This window comes from Saimiri boliviensis, chromosome 1, assembly GCF_048565385.1.
Source record: "Saimiri boliviensis isolate mSaiBol1 chromosome 1, mSaiBol1.pri, whole genome shotgun sequence".
Lineage (NCBI taxonomy): Eukaryota > Metazoa > Chordata > Mammalia > Primates > Cebidae > Saimiri > Saimiri boliviensis.
Window position 1 is genome coordinate 178,104,232 of NC_133449.1, and position 15,901 is coordinate 178,120,132.

General features: G+C 42.9%; 1 long non-coding RNA gene across 1 annotated transcript in view; it reads left to right on the top strand.

Moving 5' to 3' along the window:
• LOC120365365 (uncharacterized) overlaps positions 1-15,901 on the top strand; it is a 39,021-nt gene that overhangs the window by 534 nt on the left and 22,586 nt on the right. Inside the window, exon 2 of the long non-coding RNA XR_005580321.2 lies at positions 3,417-3,631. This is a non-coding gene — a long non-coding RNA (uncharacterized LOC120365365). The remainder of the gene's footprint in view (positions 1-3,416; positions 3,632-15,901) is intronic.

Genomic DNA, 15,901 nt, shown 5'->3' on the forward strand with positions numbered 1-15,901 from the left:
TTGACACCCCCTATCCTTATAAGAGGAACTGGGACTGTTAATTACCCCACTAGAGAAACTCGGAACTATGGCTTTTCATTCTAGTCCAGATGCCCTTTCTATATTTTCGTCTGTAACAAGCCATTTCGTTCATGCCGATGTAAAAATTTAACATCACGATTAATGATCCTAGCCTAAGATTAAATATTCTCCACAGATTAGTTATTTCTGTGAAGAGTTTATTCGGGAACTAATTGGAACATCAAAAAGCAGCAAGGTGATTCTAAAGCAGCAATGTTCAATAGGATAAGGAGCTACATTTGTTATGTTAATTTTTCTAGTAGCCATATTAATAAAATTTTCAGTAGCAAGTAAAAATATAGGACTCCTAGTTAAATTCGAATTTCAGATATAGAATGAATAATTTTTAAATATTATATCCCATGAAGGAATATATAAAATGAAAATGTAACTGGTTGTCCTGTATTTTATCTGGCAATGCTGCATATTTAAAAAGTAAAAGTAAAAGATGAAATTAACTTTAATAGTATATTTAATCAGTACATCCAGAACATGATCATTTCATCATATAATCAATATAGAAATTATTGATATTTTACATTGTTATATACAAATCACTGATCTTTTATTCTCCCCCCTTACTAAACCTTAAGAATTCAGTGTGTTTCACAGGTTGTCAGAATTTGAAAAAAAGAATCCAGTATGTACTTTACAGCACATTTCAATTTGGACTAGCCACAATTTTTTTTTTTTTTTTTTTTTGAGACGGAGTTTCGCTCTTGTTACCCAGGCTGGAGTGCAATGGCACGATCTCGGCTCACCGCAACCTCTGCCTCCTGGGTTCAGGCAATTCTCCTGCCTCAGCCTCCCGAGTAGCTGGGATTACAGGCACGCACCACCATGCCCAGCTAATTTTTTGTATTTTTAGTAGAGACGAGGTTTCACTATGTTGACCAGGATGGTCTCGATCTCTTGACCTCGTGATCCACCCGCCTCGGCCTCCCAAAGTGCTGGGATTACCGGCTTGAGCCACCGCGCCCGGCCAACAATTTTATTTTTTAATATGTATTCATTTATTTGTTGGAGACATGGCCCCACTCTGTTGCCCAGGCAACAGTGCAGTGACACAATCGTAGCTCACTGCAGCCCTGAACTCTTTTTTTTTTTTTTTTTTTTTGAGACGGAGTTTCGCTCTTGTTACCCAGGCTGGAGTGCAATGGCGCGATCTCGGCTCACCGCAACCTCCGCCTCCTGGGTTCAGGCAATTCTCCTGCCTCAGCCTCCTGAGTAGTTGGGATTACAGGCACGTGCCACCATGCCCAGCTAATTTTTTTGTATTTTTAGTAGAGACGGGGTTTCACCATGTTGACCAGGATGGTCTCGATCTCTCGACCTTGTGATCCACCCGCCTCGGCCTCCCAAAGTGCTGGGATTACAGGCTTGAGCCACCGCGCCCGGCCAGCCCTGAACTCTTAAGCTTAAGCAGGTCTCCTGCCTCAGCCTGCCGAGTAGCTGGGACTGCAGGCACAGGCCACTATGCCCAGCTAAATTTTTTTTTTTTTTTTTTTTTTTTTTTTTTGCGGAGACAAGGCATCCCTGTGTTGCTTAGGCTGGTCTCATACTCTTGGGTTCAAGCAGTCCTCCCAAAATACTGGTAGCTATTGGTTATCTTATTGGACAGCATCATTCCAAGGCCTTTAAGAATTTAGACTGCTAAACTTAACAATGCAAGACATTCTTTTTTAAAATAGTAGTGGCTTAGTAATAGAAACAGAACTAAGTATATATTTTTACAATATGTGTTGGGTAAGCAATATTTAATAGTCACTATATTGTAAGTTGAAAATAAAGCTACAGAAAGGGAACCTAACCTTGCCAGCAGGTTTTTAACAAGGAAATTTAAACATTTGCATAAAGCATAATAGACTTTTTAAAAATTATGATAGGCCGGGTGCGGTGGCTCAAGCCTGTAATCCCAGCACTTTGGGAGGCCGAGGCGGGTGGATCACGAGGTCGAGAGATCGGGACCATCCTGGTCAACATGGTGAAACCCCGTCTCTACTAAAAATACAAAAAATTAGCTGGGCATGGTGGCGTGTGCCTGTAATCCCAGCTACTCAGGAGGCTGAGGCAGGAGAATTGCCTGAACCCGGGAGGCGGAGGTTGCGGTGAGCCGAGATTGCGCCATTGCACTCCAGCCTGGGTAACAAGAGCGAAACTCCGTCTCAAAAAAAAAAAAAAAAAAAAAAAAAAAAAAAAAAATTATGATAAAGATGTTATCACAGGACTTGTTTGTTTCTTTACACTTACTATTCAGTATTCTTGCTTCTTGAAGATGGGTGCTTATACCTTTAGCAACGTACTTAATCCCTTCTAGCATCTTATATGAAGTTGTAGTTCTTATCTGGAATTAACTGCAAAAGAAAGCAAAGCCTCTTGAAAACTCCTTTTTAGCAATATTTTTTGCTAAAATATTGTTTTAATATTTCAAAATAAATGAAAGCTTCTATAAGAAGAATGTTGACCTGTGTCCAGACCAAACAAGGTGAAGAAGTCTTATTTTAACATTCGGGAAACATCAGTTTGGTATCAGATAACACTCCTGAAAGGGATTGAAAACAATGCAGTAGACTACAAAAGAAGCTGCACATCCTTAGGAAGAAAAGAAACCATTTGTCATAGATGGCTTGTCCACGTGTGCAAAGTAGAGGGCAACCTAAGATGGTGCCGTCTGGTTCCAGGTGCACTGTGATTACTATCTGAATATAGTTATTATTTAAATTACTTTTTTTTTTTTTGAGATAGAGTCTCTCTCCATCACCCAGGCTGGAGTGCAGTGGCACAATCTTGGCTCACTGCAACCTCGACCTCCCGGGCTCAAGCAATCCTCTTACCTCAGCCTTCCAAGTTGCTGGGACTATAGGCACATGCTGCCACACCTGGCTAATTTTTCATTGTATTTTTGGTAGAAACGGGGTTTTGCCATTTTGGCCAAGCTGGTCTCAAACTCTTGACCTCAAGTGATCCGCCTGCCTTGGCCTCCCAAAGTACTGGGATTACAGGTGTGAGCCAGCATGCTCAGCTTTAAATGTCATCTTTTAAAAGAGAAAGAGAGCTCAGAATCTGAATCAGTTACCTGAGGCCCTTTATCCTGCAAGGTTCTGAATTAGGATGTTCCTATTTTACATATAGGAAAATGTAAAACTGATTTATATGGTAGATAACCATAAGGTTCAGGGCTAGAACTTTAAATGGTAGTTTGCCTCCCAGATGGCACCCAATGAATGATCCCTGTACCACAATTGGTCTATGTGACCAAAAGCATACAGCATTAGTGATGGTACTTATATCACTTGGGTGATTACATTATAAAAGATGTCCATCTTGGGTGTTCTTTCTCTCTTTCTCTTGCTCAGAGACAAGCAAGCTATCATGTTATAAACAGCCCTTTGAGGGGTTCATGTGATGTCAAAGAATGAAGTCTCTGGCCAATTTTTAATGAGGTCTTGAGGCCCATCGACAATCTTGAGTGAGCTCGGAAGTAGCTCCTTCAGCATCACTTGGGTGTTGAGATGACTACTGACAGCTTCACTGCAATCTCATGAGAGTCTTCTGAACCAGAACCACTCAGGTAAGCGGCTTCCAGATTCCTCATCCTCAGAAACTATGAGAAATAATGAATGTTGTTTTAAACTGCTAAATTTTAAGGTATTATGCAGCAACGGATAACTCATATACAAATTATTTGAATCAAACAATATGTTAAATGAAAATTCAAAAAAATAAACATCTATAATTTCTTGCTTTGTTTTCCCTTCTATTCTGCACAATGGAATTTTATAGATGAACCTTATAATAACTTGTACAATAAGAGACAGTATATTGTATTGGTTAAGTGCATAGCCTTTGGATGTATGCTAGTAGAAAGACCAGTATTCAGTTGCTTTTTTCTTCAATTCCAAGCTTGTGAGCTTGAGTAAATTTAAAGTTTACTAAGCCTCAGTTTCCTGGGATGGTAGTGCTTAGCTCAAGCTCCTAGTATATGTTAACTATAAACCAAATGTTAGTTATAATTATTTGTTTTCGTTTGATTATTGGCTCTAAATAAATGCCTTAAGAACGATGTGTTCTCCATAGATTTGGTTATGTCGGGACGTTATATAGGCTGGAGCAGTCAGCAATTATTTGCCTGAGGAAGGGAAGGTCTCCAAAGAACAGACTCCTCCTTTAAGAAGAGTAGGCCAGGGCCGGGCGCGGTGGCTCAAGCCTGTAATCCCAGCACTTTGGGAGGCCGAGGCGGGTGGATCACAAGGTCGAGAGATTGAGACCAACCTGGTCAACATGGTGAAACCCCGTCTCTACTAAAAATACAAAAAATTAGCTGGGCATGGTGGCGCGTGCCTGTAATCCCAACTACTCAGGAGGCTGAGGCAGGAGAATTGCCTGAACCCAGGAGGCGGAGGTTGCGGTGAGCCGAGATCGCGCCATTGCACTCCAGCCTGGGTAACAAGAGCGAAACTCCGTCTCAAAAAAAAAAAAAAAAAAAAAAAGAAGAGTAGGCCAGGAGCAGTGGCTCATGCCTGTAATCTCAGCCTTTTGGGAGGCTAAGGAGGTCAGATCACCTGAGGTCAGGAGTTTGAGACCAGCCTGGGCAACATAGCAAAACCCTGTCTCTACTAAAAATACAAAAATTAGCCAGGTGTGGTGGCATACTCCTGTAGTCCCAGCTACTTGGGAGGCTGAGGTGAAAGAATCGCCTGAGCCTGAGAGGTGGAGTTTGCAGTGAGCTGAGATTGTGCCACTGCACTCCAGCCTGGACAACAGAGCAAGTTTCCATCTCAAAAAGAAAAGAGTAGAAGGCCCAAACTCAGTCCAGTATTATAGCTTCAGCATCAGAGTAGAGAATGATTCAGAGAGTCTGTTCAGCGTCTGCTTTAGATCCCGCAAATCTGTGTTTGGATGCTTCTGGTAAGGAGTGTATGGCAACTGTACCTGACAGATGCACTTGGCAGCAATAACATGCATACCTGAAGGATGACCCTATGGTCTGAGAAGAATGCGTATTCAGAGTTCCAAGCTAAGGAATCTGGGAGTGGCCAACCCAGAGATTTCATTTCTTATCTATGAGGAACTTCTGAACTGCTCCCACACCTAGCCCATCCTGTAGAATGCAGGCCCTACTAGGTGATCAAAGCCCTTTGTTTAAGTTAAATGAAGGTTGCCTGGTAGACATTGCTAGGGGACAGGTGTTAAGTAAAAGTGCTATACAAACTGCAGTTTTTTGGTGGTTTTTTTTTTTTTTTTGAGATGGAGCTTCACTCTTGTTAACCAGGCTGGAGTGCAATGGCGCGATCTCAGCTCACCACAACCTCCGCCTCCTGGGTTCAGGCAATTCTCTTGCCTCAGCCTCCTGAGTAGCTGGGATTACAGGCATGCATAACCATGCCCAGCTTTTTTTTGTATTTTTAGTAGTGACGGGGTTTCACCGTGTTGACCAGGATGGTCTCGATCTCTTGACCTCATGATCCACCTGGCTTGGCCTCCCAAAGTGCTGGGATTACAGGCGTGAGCCACCACGCCCGGCACTTTTTTTTTTTTTTTGAGACAGAGTTTTTGCTCTTGTTGCCCAGGCTAGAGTACAATGGTACAATCTTGGTTCACTGCAATCTCCACCTCCTGGGTTCAAGTGATTCTACTGCCTCAGCCTCCCAAGTAGCTAGGATTACAGGCACCTACCACCAGGCCTGGCTAATTTTTTGTATATAGTAGAGACAGGGTTTTACCATGTTGGTTAGGCTGGTCTCAAACTCTTGACCTCAGGTGATCCACCAGCCTTGTCCTCCCAAAGTGCTGGGATTACATGTGAGAGCCACCGAGCCTGGCCGACTGCATGCTTTTTGCAAGGAGTTTTGGTTCTTCTGCCCAGGCCACTGACACTGAACTGCCCTTTATTTAAGGCCCCTCAATAAATCTTATGTCTCATATGCTGGTTCTAGGTCTCTTCAGCCTCTTGAACATGGTGCTATCCTTACTGAAGTCAGTGGGGTCTGGCATGACAAGGGAAACTTGAATAAAATCTGAAATAGCTATTTTTTTCCTTGCCAAAATCCCTGTAAGATATTACTTACCTTGGCCTCAGAACATCAAACTATGACTCAAGAGTGGAGAAACGCCGGGCGCGGTGGCTCAAGCCTGTAATCCCAGCACTTTGGGAGGCCGAGGCGGGTGGATCATGAGGTTGAGAGATCGAGACCATCCTCGTCCGCATGGTGAAACCCCGTCTCTACTAAAAATACAAAAAATTAGCTGGGCATGGTGGCGCGTGTCTGTAATCCCAACTACTCAGGAGGCTGAGGCAGGAGAATTGCCTGAACCCAGGAGGCGGAGGTTGCGGTGAGCCGAGATCGCGCCATTGCACTCCAGCCTGGGTAACAAGAGCGAAACTCCGTCTCAAAAAAAAAAAAAAAAAAAAAAGAGTTGAGAAACAGAAGTCTGTTCATGTCATCAGACAACATCCCAAGTGGGATGTCATCACCCCGATGCATACCGGCATTTGGGCAGAGTAGAGCAGCTGCAGCCTAGCAAGACCTGGCATAATTCTGTTGGTTTGCATAATAAAATGAGAAATCACATTTCTGCCGTTATGTGATCCTGCATTTTAACTTGAGTTTGTTTGGCCTGGACAGATAGGTAACTAGCCATGAAGACAGTGGACCTTGAAACATTCTGAAGACATAAAAAGGATGTAATAAAATACTTTGAACAACTGTTTAAGGACTTAAATGTCCATATTATTATTATTATTATTTTTTTTTGAGATGGAGTTTCGCTCTTGTTACCAAGGCTGGAGTACAATGGCACGATCTCAGCTCATCGCAACCTCCACCTCCTGGGTTCAAGCAATTCTCTTGCCTCAGCCTCCTGAGTAGCTGGGATTACAGGCACGTGCCACCATGCCCAGCTAATTTTTTGTATTTTTGGTAGAGACGGGGTTTCACCATGTTGACCAGGATGGTCTCGATCTCTTGACCTCATGATCCACCCACCTCGACCTCCCAAGTGCTGGGATTAAAGGTTTGAGCCACTGCACCCAGCCCATATTCTTTAGATGAGTATAATTTCCAATGTGAACCTCACAATTTGGCTTCAAGAGATAAAGACAGGTTTTTGAATTCCACAGAAAAAATAGTGCATTGCATTGCAACAAACTTGACCATCCTATTCATGGTAGTAGAAATGTAAATCCATTCCCTTCAGAGATACCTGCAAAAAATGAAATGTGAAATATGCCGCTTGTATTTTAAAGACTGTTTATTGCATTCTAGAATAGATGGAAAAGACATTAGTGAGGGCCAGCATAGAATTAGGAGTTTTCCCGGAAGACTTTTATTTATGTATGTGACATGGCAGGAAAATTGGGTCACTAATGTTTTTCACTTTTTCATTCATTTGGCAAACGTGAATAGATCGATGTGTGTCAAACACTGTTATGAGTTCTGGGAATTGAGGAAAGAAACAAGCTATCTGTTCTCATGGAGCTCACATTTTACTTGGAGGATGGGAGGCTGACAATAAACTTGTACAAATAAATACAAATTTGAGGTAGTGGTGAAGAGGGAGACCCAGGCATCTCAGATCAACTTCCCCTTTTCATTCCTAAGACTGTAAACTGAAACCCTTTTCATATGTAATTCCTAAGACTGTAAGCTGAAACCCTTTTCATATGTAATTCCTAAGAGTGTAAACTGAGACCCTTTTCATATGTAATTCCTAAGACTATAAACTGAGACCCTTTTTTTTTTGAGACGGGAGTTTCGCTCATGTTACCCAGGCTGGAGTGCAATGGTGCGATCTCGGCTCACCGCAACCTCCGCCTCCTGGGTTCAGGCAATTCTCCTGCCTCAGCCTCCTGAGTAGCTGGGATTACAGGCACGTGCCACCATGCCCAGCTAATTTTTTGTATTTTTGGTAGAAACGGGGTTTCACCATGTTGACCAGGATGGTCTTGATCTCTTGACCTCGTGATCCACCCGCCTCGGCCTCCCAAAGTGTTGGGATTAGCACCACGCCCCAGCCACTGAGACCCTTTTCATATGTTAAGCTCTAAACCTAAGATTCTTCCACCTGTAACATCTAAAGTATAAGCCTATATAAAGAAGGAACCTTCCTTTGTTAGGTGAGCTTGGCTATTAGCAAATATGCTACCTTGCTCCCGGCCAAATAAACTCCTTCCTCCTGTATTCGGTGTCCAAGAGATCTGTTTCCCACAGCCGCTCCTGCTACAGTGGCAAGTGCCAAGGAGAAAGAAAAGAGAGTAATGGCTTAGAATGACAGCCATTGAGTAGCTGCTTTAGATGAATACTGAGTGAACATGTTTCTTAGAAGGTGATATCTGAGCTGAGAGGCAAAGGATGAGAAGGAATCTGTCATGTGAAGATCTGGGAAGCAGGTGTACTAAGCAGAAGAGCAGCAAGTACAAAGACCGTGAGATAAGGGATGTGCTTGGGGTGACTAAGTAACAGAGGGAGGGAAGACCAGCGTGACTAGAACATAGTGATCAAAGTCAGTAGTGTTGGAACATAAGTCAGAGACATTGGCAAGAGGCCAGTATTTATGGAAGCCAAATTGTCTAGTGCCTTGTAGATAGTGGCAAGGAGTTTGGATTTTATTCTAGGTGGAACACTACCAGAATCTTTTCTTTTTTTTTTTTTTTTTTTTATAAAGATGGGGTTTCAACACGTTGGCCAGGCTGGTCTCGAACTCCTGACCTCAAGTGATCCGCCCACCTTAGCCTCCCAAAGTGCTGGGATTACAGGCATGAGCCACCACACCCGGCCTTCTTTTCTCTTTTCTTTGCTTTTCTTTTCCCTTCTTTCCTTCCTCCTTCCCTCCCTCCCTTCCTCCCTCCCTCTCTCCTTCCCTCCCTTCCCTTCCCTCCTCCCTCTCTCCTTCCCTTCCCTTCCCTCTCCTCCCCTCCTCCCTCTCTCCTTCCCTTCCCTTCCCTCCACTTTCCTCCCCTCCCCTCCCCTCCTCTCTCTGCTTTGCTCTGCTCTGCTCCCCTCTGCTCTGCTCTCCTCTCCTTTCCTCTCCTTTACTTTTCTTTCCTTTCCTTTTTTGAGACAGGGTCTCACTGTCACCCAGGCTGGAGTGCAATGGCATTATCTTGACTTGCTACAACGTCTGCCTCCTGGGCTCAAGCAATCATCCCACCTCAGTTTCCCCAGTAGCCAGGACTACACACACCATACCCAACTAATTTTCGTATTTTTTATAGAGATGGGGTTTTGCCATGTTGCCTAGGCTGGTCTTGAACTCTTCCCACTTCAGCCTCCCAAAATGCTGGGATTATAGGCATGAGCCATTGCACCTGGCCTGTTTTCAAGCAGAAAACATCAGGTCTTATTTCTAGCATAAAAGGAACATTCTGGCTGTTATATAGAAAATGGACTGTAGAGAACAAGAATGAAAGCAGGTTGACTGATTGGAAAGCACTGCAGCATTAAAGGCAAGAGATTATGATGGCCCGAGCTAGAGTGGTAACTGTGGAAGTGATAAATGGATGAATTCAGAATTCTTCTTTTTTTTTTTTTTTTTTCTTTGAGACGGAGTTTTTTTTTTTGCTCTTGTTACCCAGGCTGGAGTGCAATGGCGCGATCTCGGCTCACGGCAACCTCCGCCTCCTGGGTTCAGGCAATTCTCCTGCCTCAGCCTCCTGAGTAGCTGGGATTACAGGCATGCACCACCATGCCCAGCTAATGTTTTGTATTTTTAGTAGAGACGGGGTTTCACCATGTTGACCAGGATGGTCTCAATCTCTCGACCTCGTGATCCACCGCCTCAGCCTCCCAAAGTGCTGGGATTACAGGATTGAGTCAAAGCGCCCGGCCTCAGAATATTTTTGAAAGCAAAAGATGACATGATTTACTATTGGATATGGGCATGAGAAAAGGAAATTAAGGATGATTCCTGGATTTTTAGCTTAAGCAGCGTTGTAGCTTTTCATGACTGTTTTTGAAATGGGAAAACTTAGGGGATAGGGGTTTTGGAAATTAAGAGCTTTTTATTTTTGTTTTTGCTTTTAAAAAATTGCGGTGAAATAAACATATAAAATTTACCATTTTAACCATTCTTAAGTGCATTAAGTACATTCATATTATGCAACCATTACTATCATCCATCTGTAGAACTCTTTTAATCTTGAAAAATTGAAACTCTGTACCTATTAAACAATAACTCCCCGCTTCCCTTCTTACCCTAGCCCCTGAAAACCATTGTATAATGAAGAAGTCTCTATGAATTTGACCACTCTTAGTTGGAATCACATAGTGTTTATCCTTTTGTGATTAGCTTTTATTGTCACTTAGCATAATGTCTTCAAGGTTCATCCATGTTGTAGCATATGTCAGAATTCCCTTTCTTTTTGAGACTGATTACTATTCCATTATATTCGTATACTACATTTTATTTACTCATTCATCCACTGATGGACACTTGGGTTGCTTCTGTCTTTTGCCTATTGTGACTAATGCTGCTGTAAACACGTATGGACAAGCATCTATTTGAGTACTTGCTTCTAATTCTTTGGGTATATGCCCAGAAATGGGGTTACTGGATCATTTGGTAATTCTATATTTAATTTTTTTCTTCTTCTTCTTCTTTTTTTTTTTTTTTTCAAGACGGGTTTTCACCATATTGGTCAGGCTGGTCTCAAACTCCTAACCTCAGGTGATCTGCCCGCCTTGGCCTCCCAAAGTGCTGGGATTATAGGCATGAGCCACCGCACCCGGCTATATTTAATTTTTTTTTTTTTTTTTTTTTTTTGGGACGGAGTTTCGCTCTTGTTACCCAGGCTGGAGTGCAATGGCACGATCTCGGCTCACCGCAACCTCCGCCTCCTGGGTTCAGACAATTCTCCTGCCTCAGCCTCCTGAGTAGCTGGGATTACAGGCACGCACCACCATGCCCAGCTAATTTTTTGTATTTTTGGTAGAGACGGGGTTTCACCATGTTGACCACGATGGTCTCGATCTCTTGACCTCGTGATCCACCCGCCTCGGCCTCCCAAAGTGCTGGGATTACAGGCTTGAGCCACCGCGCCTGGCCTTATATTTAATTTTTTTAAGGGATTGCCATACTGTTTCTCCAGTAGCTGTACTGTTCCCACCAACAGTACACAAGAGTTCCAGTTTTTCCATGTCTTCACTAATACTTGTTATTTTCTCTCTCTCTCTCTCTCTCTCTCTCTCTCTCTCTTTCTCTCTCTCTGTGTGTGTGTGTGTGTGTGTGTGTGTGTGTGTGTGTGTATAGCAGAAGCTATTCTAATGAGTGTAAAGCGGTATGTCATTGTGGGTTTGATTTGCATTTCCCTAATGATTAATTATGTGGAGCATCTTTTCATGTGCTTATTGGCAGTTTATGTATTTTCTTTGGAGAAATGTCTACTCAAGTATTTTGCCCATTTTAAAATAAGGATTTTTATTGTTATTTGTTGAATTGTAGGAGTTCTTTATATATTTGGGATATTAACCACCTATCAGATATATGATTTGAAAATATTTTTCCCATTCCATAGGTTGCCTTTTCACTACTGATTATATCCTTTTATGCACAGAAGTTTTAAATGTTTGATGTAGTCCAAGTTTTCTATTTTTTCTTTTATTTTAAATGCAATTTTGGGATGTCTGTTAGAAATCCAAGTCAAAATGTCAAATAGACAGCTGAATATATGAGTCTGAAGGTCATAAGAGAGATCAGAATGATATATAAATTAGGGAATCATCCACATAGATGATATTTAAAGCCATGGGTCCGGATATAATCACCCAGGAGAGAAGTAACATAGAAACACATAGGTTTCCCTAGGGAATACAGTCGTCTTAGAGTAAAATTCCATAGAAAGAGATCAGGAGGTCTTGGCTGAGTTAAATTTGGATAACATAAGTTATTAACTATGTTAATAAGTTCTTCTAAGCTAGGTGCCAGGTTAGGGTAGAAATTTGGAGGTCCTGGGTAAGTACCAATTTGTTCTGCTATTGTATTATTACAAGAATAGTACTAACAATAGCCCATGACCTCGTTTCATCCTCACAATAGCTCTATGTGATCTATATTCTTGTCTTTACTTTACAGACAAAGAAACAAAAGAGAAGTAAAGTAATTTACCTAGTTGCTACAGTTAGCATGTAGTAGGTCCATATTAGAGCCCTGGTCTGTCTGCATGATGGTTAATTTTATTAGATAGCTAGTAAAACATTATTTGTGGGTGTGTCTGTGAGGCTGTATCCGGAGAGGTTCACAAGCTTTTTAATCAGTAGACTGAGCAAATGAGGTCTGCCCTCACCAATGTGGGCAGGCATCATCCAATCCACTGAGGGCTCCTTCTCACATAGAACAAAAAGGCAGAGGATGTGCCCATAGTTCCAGCTACTTGGAAGTCTGTAGCAGGAAGATGCTGGAGCCCAGGAGTTTGAGGCCAGCCAGGGCAACATAGCAAGGCATTTTTCTTTTAAAAAAAAATTTTTTTTTTTTTTTAAGGTATAGGAAGGGCAAATTCTCTCATTCTCTCTCTTCTTGAGCTGGGACATCCATTTTCTCCTCCCTTCAGGAAATCAGAGCTCCTTATTCTTGGACTTTCTGACTCTAGGACTTAAACTTTACCCTGTTCCCCTCAGTCCTTCAGACTTGGACCGAATTACACCATCACCTTTCCTGGTTCTTCAGCTTGCAGATAGCATGTCATGGGACTTCTTAGCTTCTGTAATCACATGAGTCAGTTTACATAGTAAATCTCCTCCTATTGATCTTTACCTATGTCTATAATCCTATTAGTTTGGGTTTCTTTGGAAAGCCCTAACACCCCTTTATCCACAGTTTTGTTTTCTGCAGTTACAGCCAACTGGGTAAACCAAATAGGTGAGTAAGTACATTAAAATATTTTGAGAGAGAGACACACACATTTGCATGACTTTTATTATACTATATTGTTATAATCATTCTATTTTATTATTAAGTATTTTTATTAATCTCTTACTCTGTGTAATTTATAAATTAAATTTTATCATAGCTTTGTATGTATAGGAGAAAAACCTAGTATATATAGTGTTCAGTACTATCTGAGGTTTCAGGAATCCCCTGGAGTTCTTGGAATGTAGCCCCCTGCCACCAAGCCTGCACTCTCAGTTACTGATGCTACATCTCATTACTCTGAAAGATGAAATCTAGCCCTGAGCCCTTATCAACTGGCTGCATTAGATCATTTTAGATGTCACCACAGTCACATCTGTGTGTGATGAATGGTTCAGGAGAGATGGTGCTATTCTTGCCACCTTCGTTAGCCTGACTTGCATTCTCTTCTGAATATTCTGGTTCTTATTAACACTGTGCCAGGTTGTTATATACCCCAAATAAAGAAAAAGAAGGTAGATGGACACAGTATACATATTAGGCCCAACAAAAGTTATGTTTTTACTCCCTTTCCTCTTCAGTTTAGATACTACTGTGGTCCTTTGCTTCAGTTCCTTCATTGTCTTGTCATTCTGTTCACCCCAACTGCAAGCATTTGGTCACTGCACTACTACCCCGGGTCACTGGAGGAAACCACACAAGATGTGAGTTGGTGCTTCTACACATTTACATTTCCAATCACAATTGGACTCAGCCCACTTGTTACTCTCTCAACCCACGTTTCCTCACACCAGACTAGACTGAGCCCACTGATGCAAGCTCACTCTGTCACCCAGGATAGAGTGCAGTGGTGTGATCTTGGCTCACTACAACCTCTGCCTCCCAGGTTCAAGTGATTCTCCTGCCTCAGCCTCCCAAGTAGCTGGGATTACAGGAGCCCGCCACCATGCCAAGCTAATCAGCAGCCCCCTTTCTTTCCTGTATCTTAAGTCAGCATCCTGGATTGAGAGTGAAGAGTAAAATGGTTTGACTTATTATGAGCTTAGACTTTGCAAGACTAGTAAACAAAAGGACTGGGTTAGTGGCAAGAGCGTGAATAGACTGAAGGGATCACAAGGTATAAAGTAGAAGGGAAAGGAAATGATATCAGGTGAGAGCTGAAGGGTTGAGAGGAAAACAAAAGATCATAAAGTGAGATGAAGCTGTTGTGATTGATGTGGGGTCCAGGGTGTGTCCTCAGCAGCAAGACTGTGAAGTATAGGTGAAGGTCAAATACTCTGAGGCTAAGGCGTTGAAGCAGGAGTGGCTGCAAGAAACAGACATCTCGAACACCAACCTGGGAAGGAAGAAGTGTTTATTATTATTATTATTATTACAGCTGGGAGCCAGGTGACAATTTGTCTAAACAACCAAGCTCCCCTAACAAAGAGAAGCTCTGCCTTTATATAGGCTTACACTCTAGATATTACACATGAAAGAATCTTAGGTTTACAGCCTTAGAAATTACAAGTAAAAGGGTCTTGGGTTTACAGTTTTAGAAATCACATATGAAAGGGTTTTGGGTTTACAGTTTTAGAAATTACATATGAAAGGGTCTTGGGGTTTTGATCTTTTTTTTTTTTTTTTTTTTTTTGAGACGGAGTTTCACTCTTGTTACCCAGGCTGGAGTGCAATGGCACGATCTCGGCTCACCGCAACCTCTGCCTCCTGGGTTCAGGCAATTCTCCTGCCTCAGCCTCCTGAGTAGCTGGGATTACAGGCACGCGCCACCATGCCCAGCTAATTTTTTGGATTTTTAGTAGAGACGGGGTTTCACCATGTTGACCAGGATGGTCTCGATCTCTTGACCTTGTGATCCACCCGCCTCGGCCTCCCAAAGTGCTGGGATTACAGGCTTGAGCCACCGCGCCCGGCAGGGTTTTGATCTTGTTTCAGTAAAAACAATATATCTTTCTGAGGGATTCCCCCACGCCATGCCTGCTATTTACAGGAAGGTGATTTAGGAGGCGCCAGTCGGCCAGCCTTTTCTTCTATTGAAATACAGTGTGGAAGTCAAGCGGGAGGGATCCTAGATGCCTAGGTCTCCTTCTTCCGTGTAGCACTCCTCATCTTCCTGGGCACAAAAGTCACCAGCACCTTGATCTGAGTTTTAGGGAGCTCATGAAATGTGGATAACCAACCAGGCAGATGTTAGTAACAGCAACCAGGAGGGCACAGCACAAACCTGAGCAGGCCTTTTAAGTATGTGAAGGTGAAAGAGTTATGATTTAGAAATGACATTGGGAAGCAGGGAGAATGCAGAGAGCTTGCTCAGCTCTTAGCTTTCAAGATCATGGGTAATGCAAAAAGCCTCCATTTGAGAGACATAACCAAGAGGCAAGTGGGGTGCTCAGAAGGAAGCCAGGTCTCTATCAAGGAAAGGAGATGGAGAGAGCGACCAGGGATGTACTTGAAAGAAGAGAGTTGTTTGGCCAGGCGCGGTGGCACGTGCCTGTAGTCCCAGCTACTCAGGAGGCTGAGGTGGAAGGATCGCTTCAGCCCAGGAGTTCTGGGCTGTAGTGCGCTATGCCGATCGGGTGTCTGCACTAAGTTCGGCATCAATATGGTGACCTCCCAGGAGCGGGAGACCACCAGCTTGCCTAAGGAGGGGCGAACCAGCCCAGGTTGGGAACGGAACAGGTCAAAACTCCCGTGCTGATCAGTAGTGGGATCGCTCCTGTGAATAGCCACTGCATTCCAGCCTGGGCAACATAGGGAGACCCCATCTCTTAAAAAAAAAAAAAAAAAAAAAAGAGAGAGTTGTTTGTCTACAGTGGAATGTGTGTTGCAGAGGGACTCAGTCGTGGGAAAGACAACTGCAGGAGGGTGAGCAGCAGCACAGCAGGGCATTAAAATGGGATTTTACATGAGAAGGATTAAATTTGCAGTGCTGGAGGAAGATTGTCTCAAGATTCACAAAATCAAGCTTTAGACTTTCCTGTGCCAACAGACAGAGAAA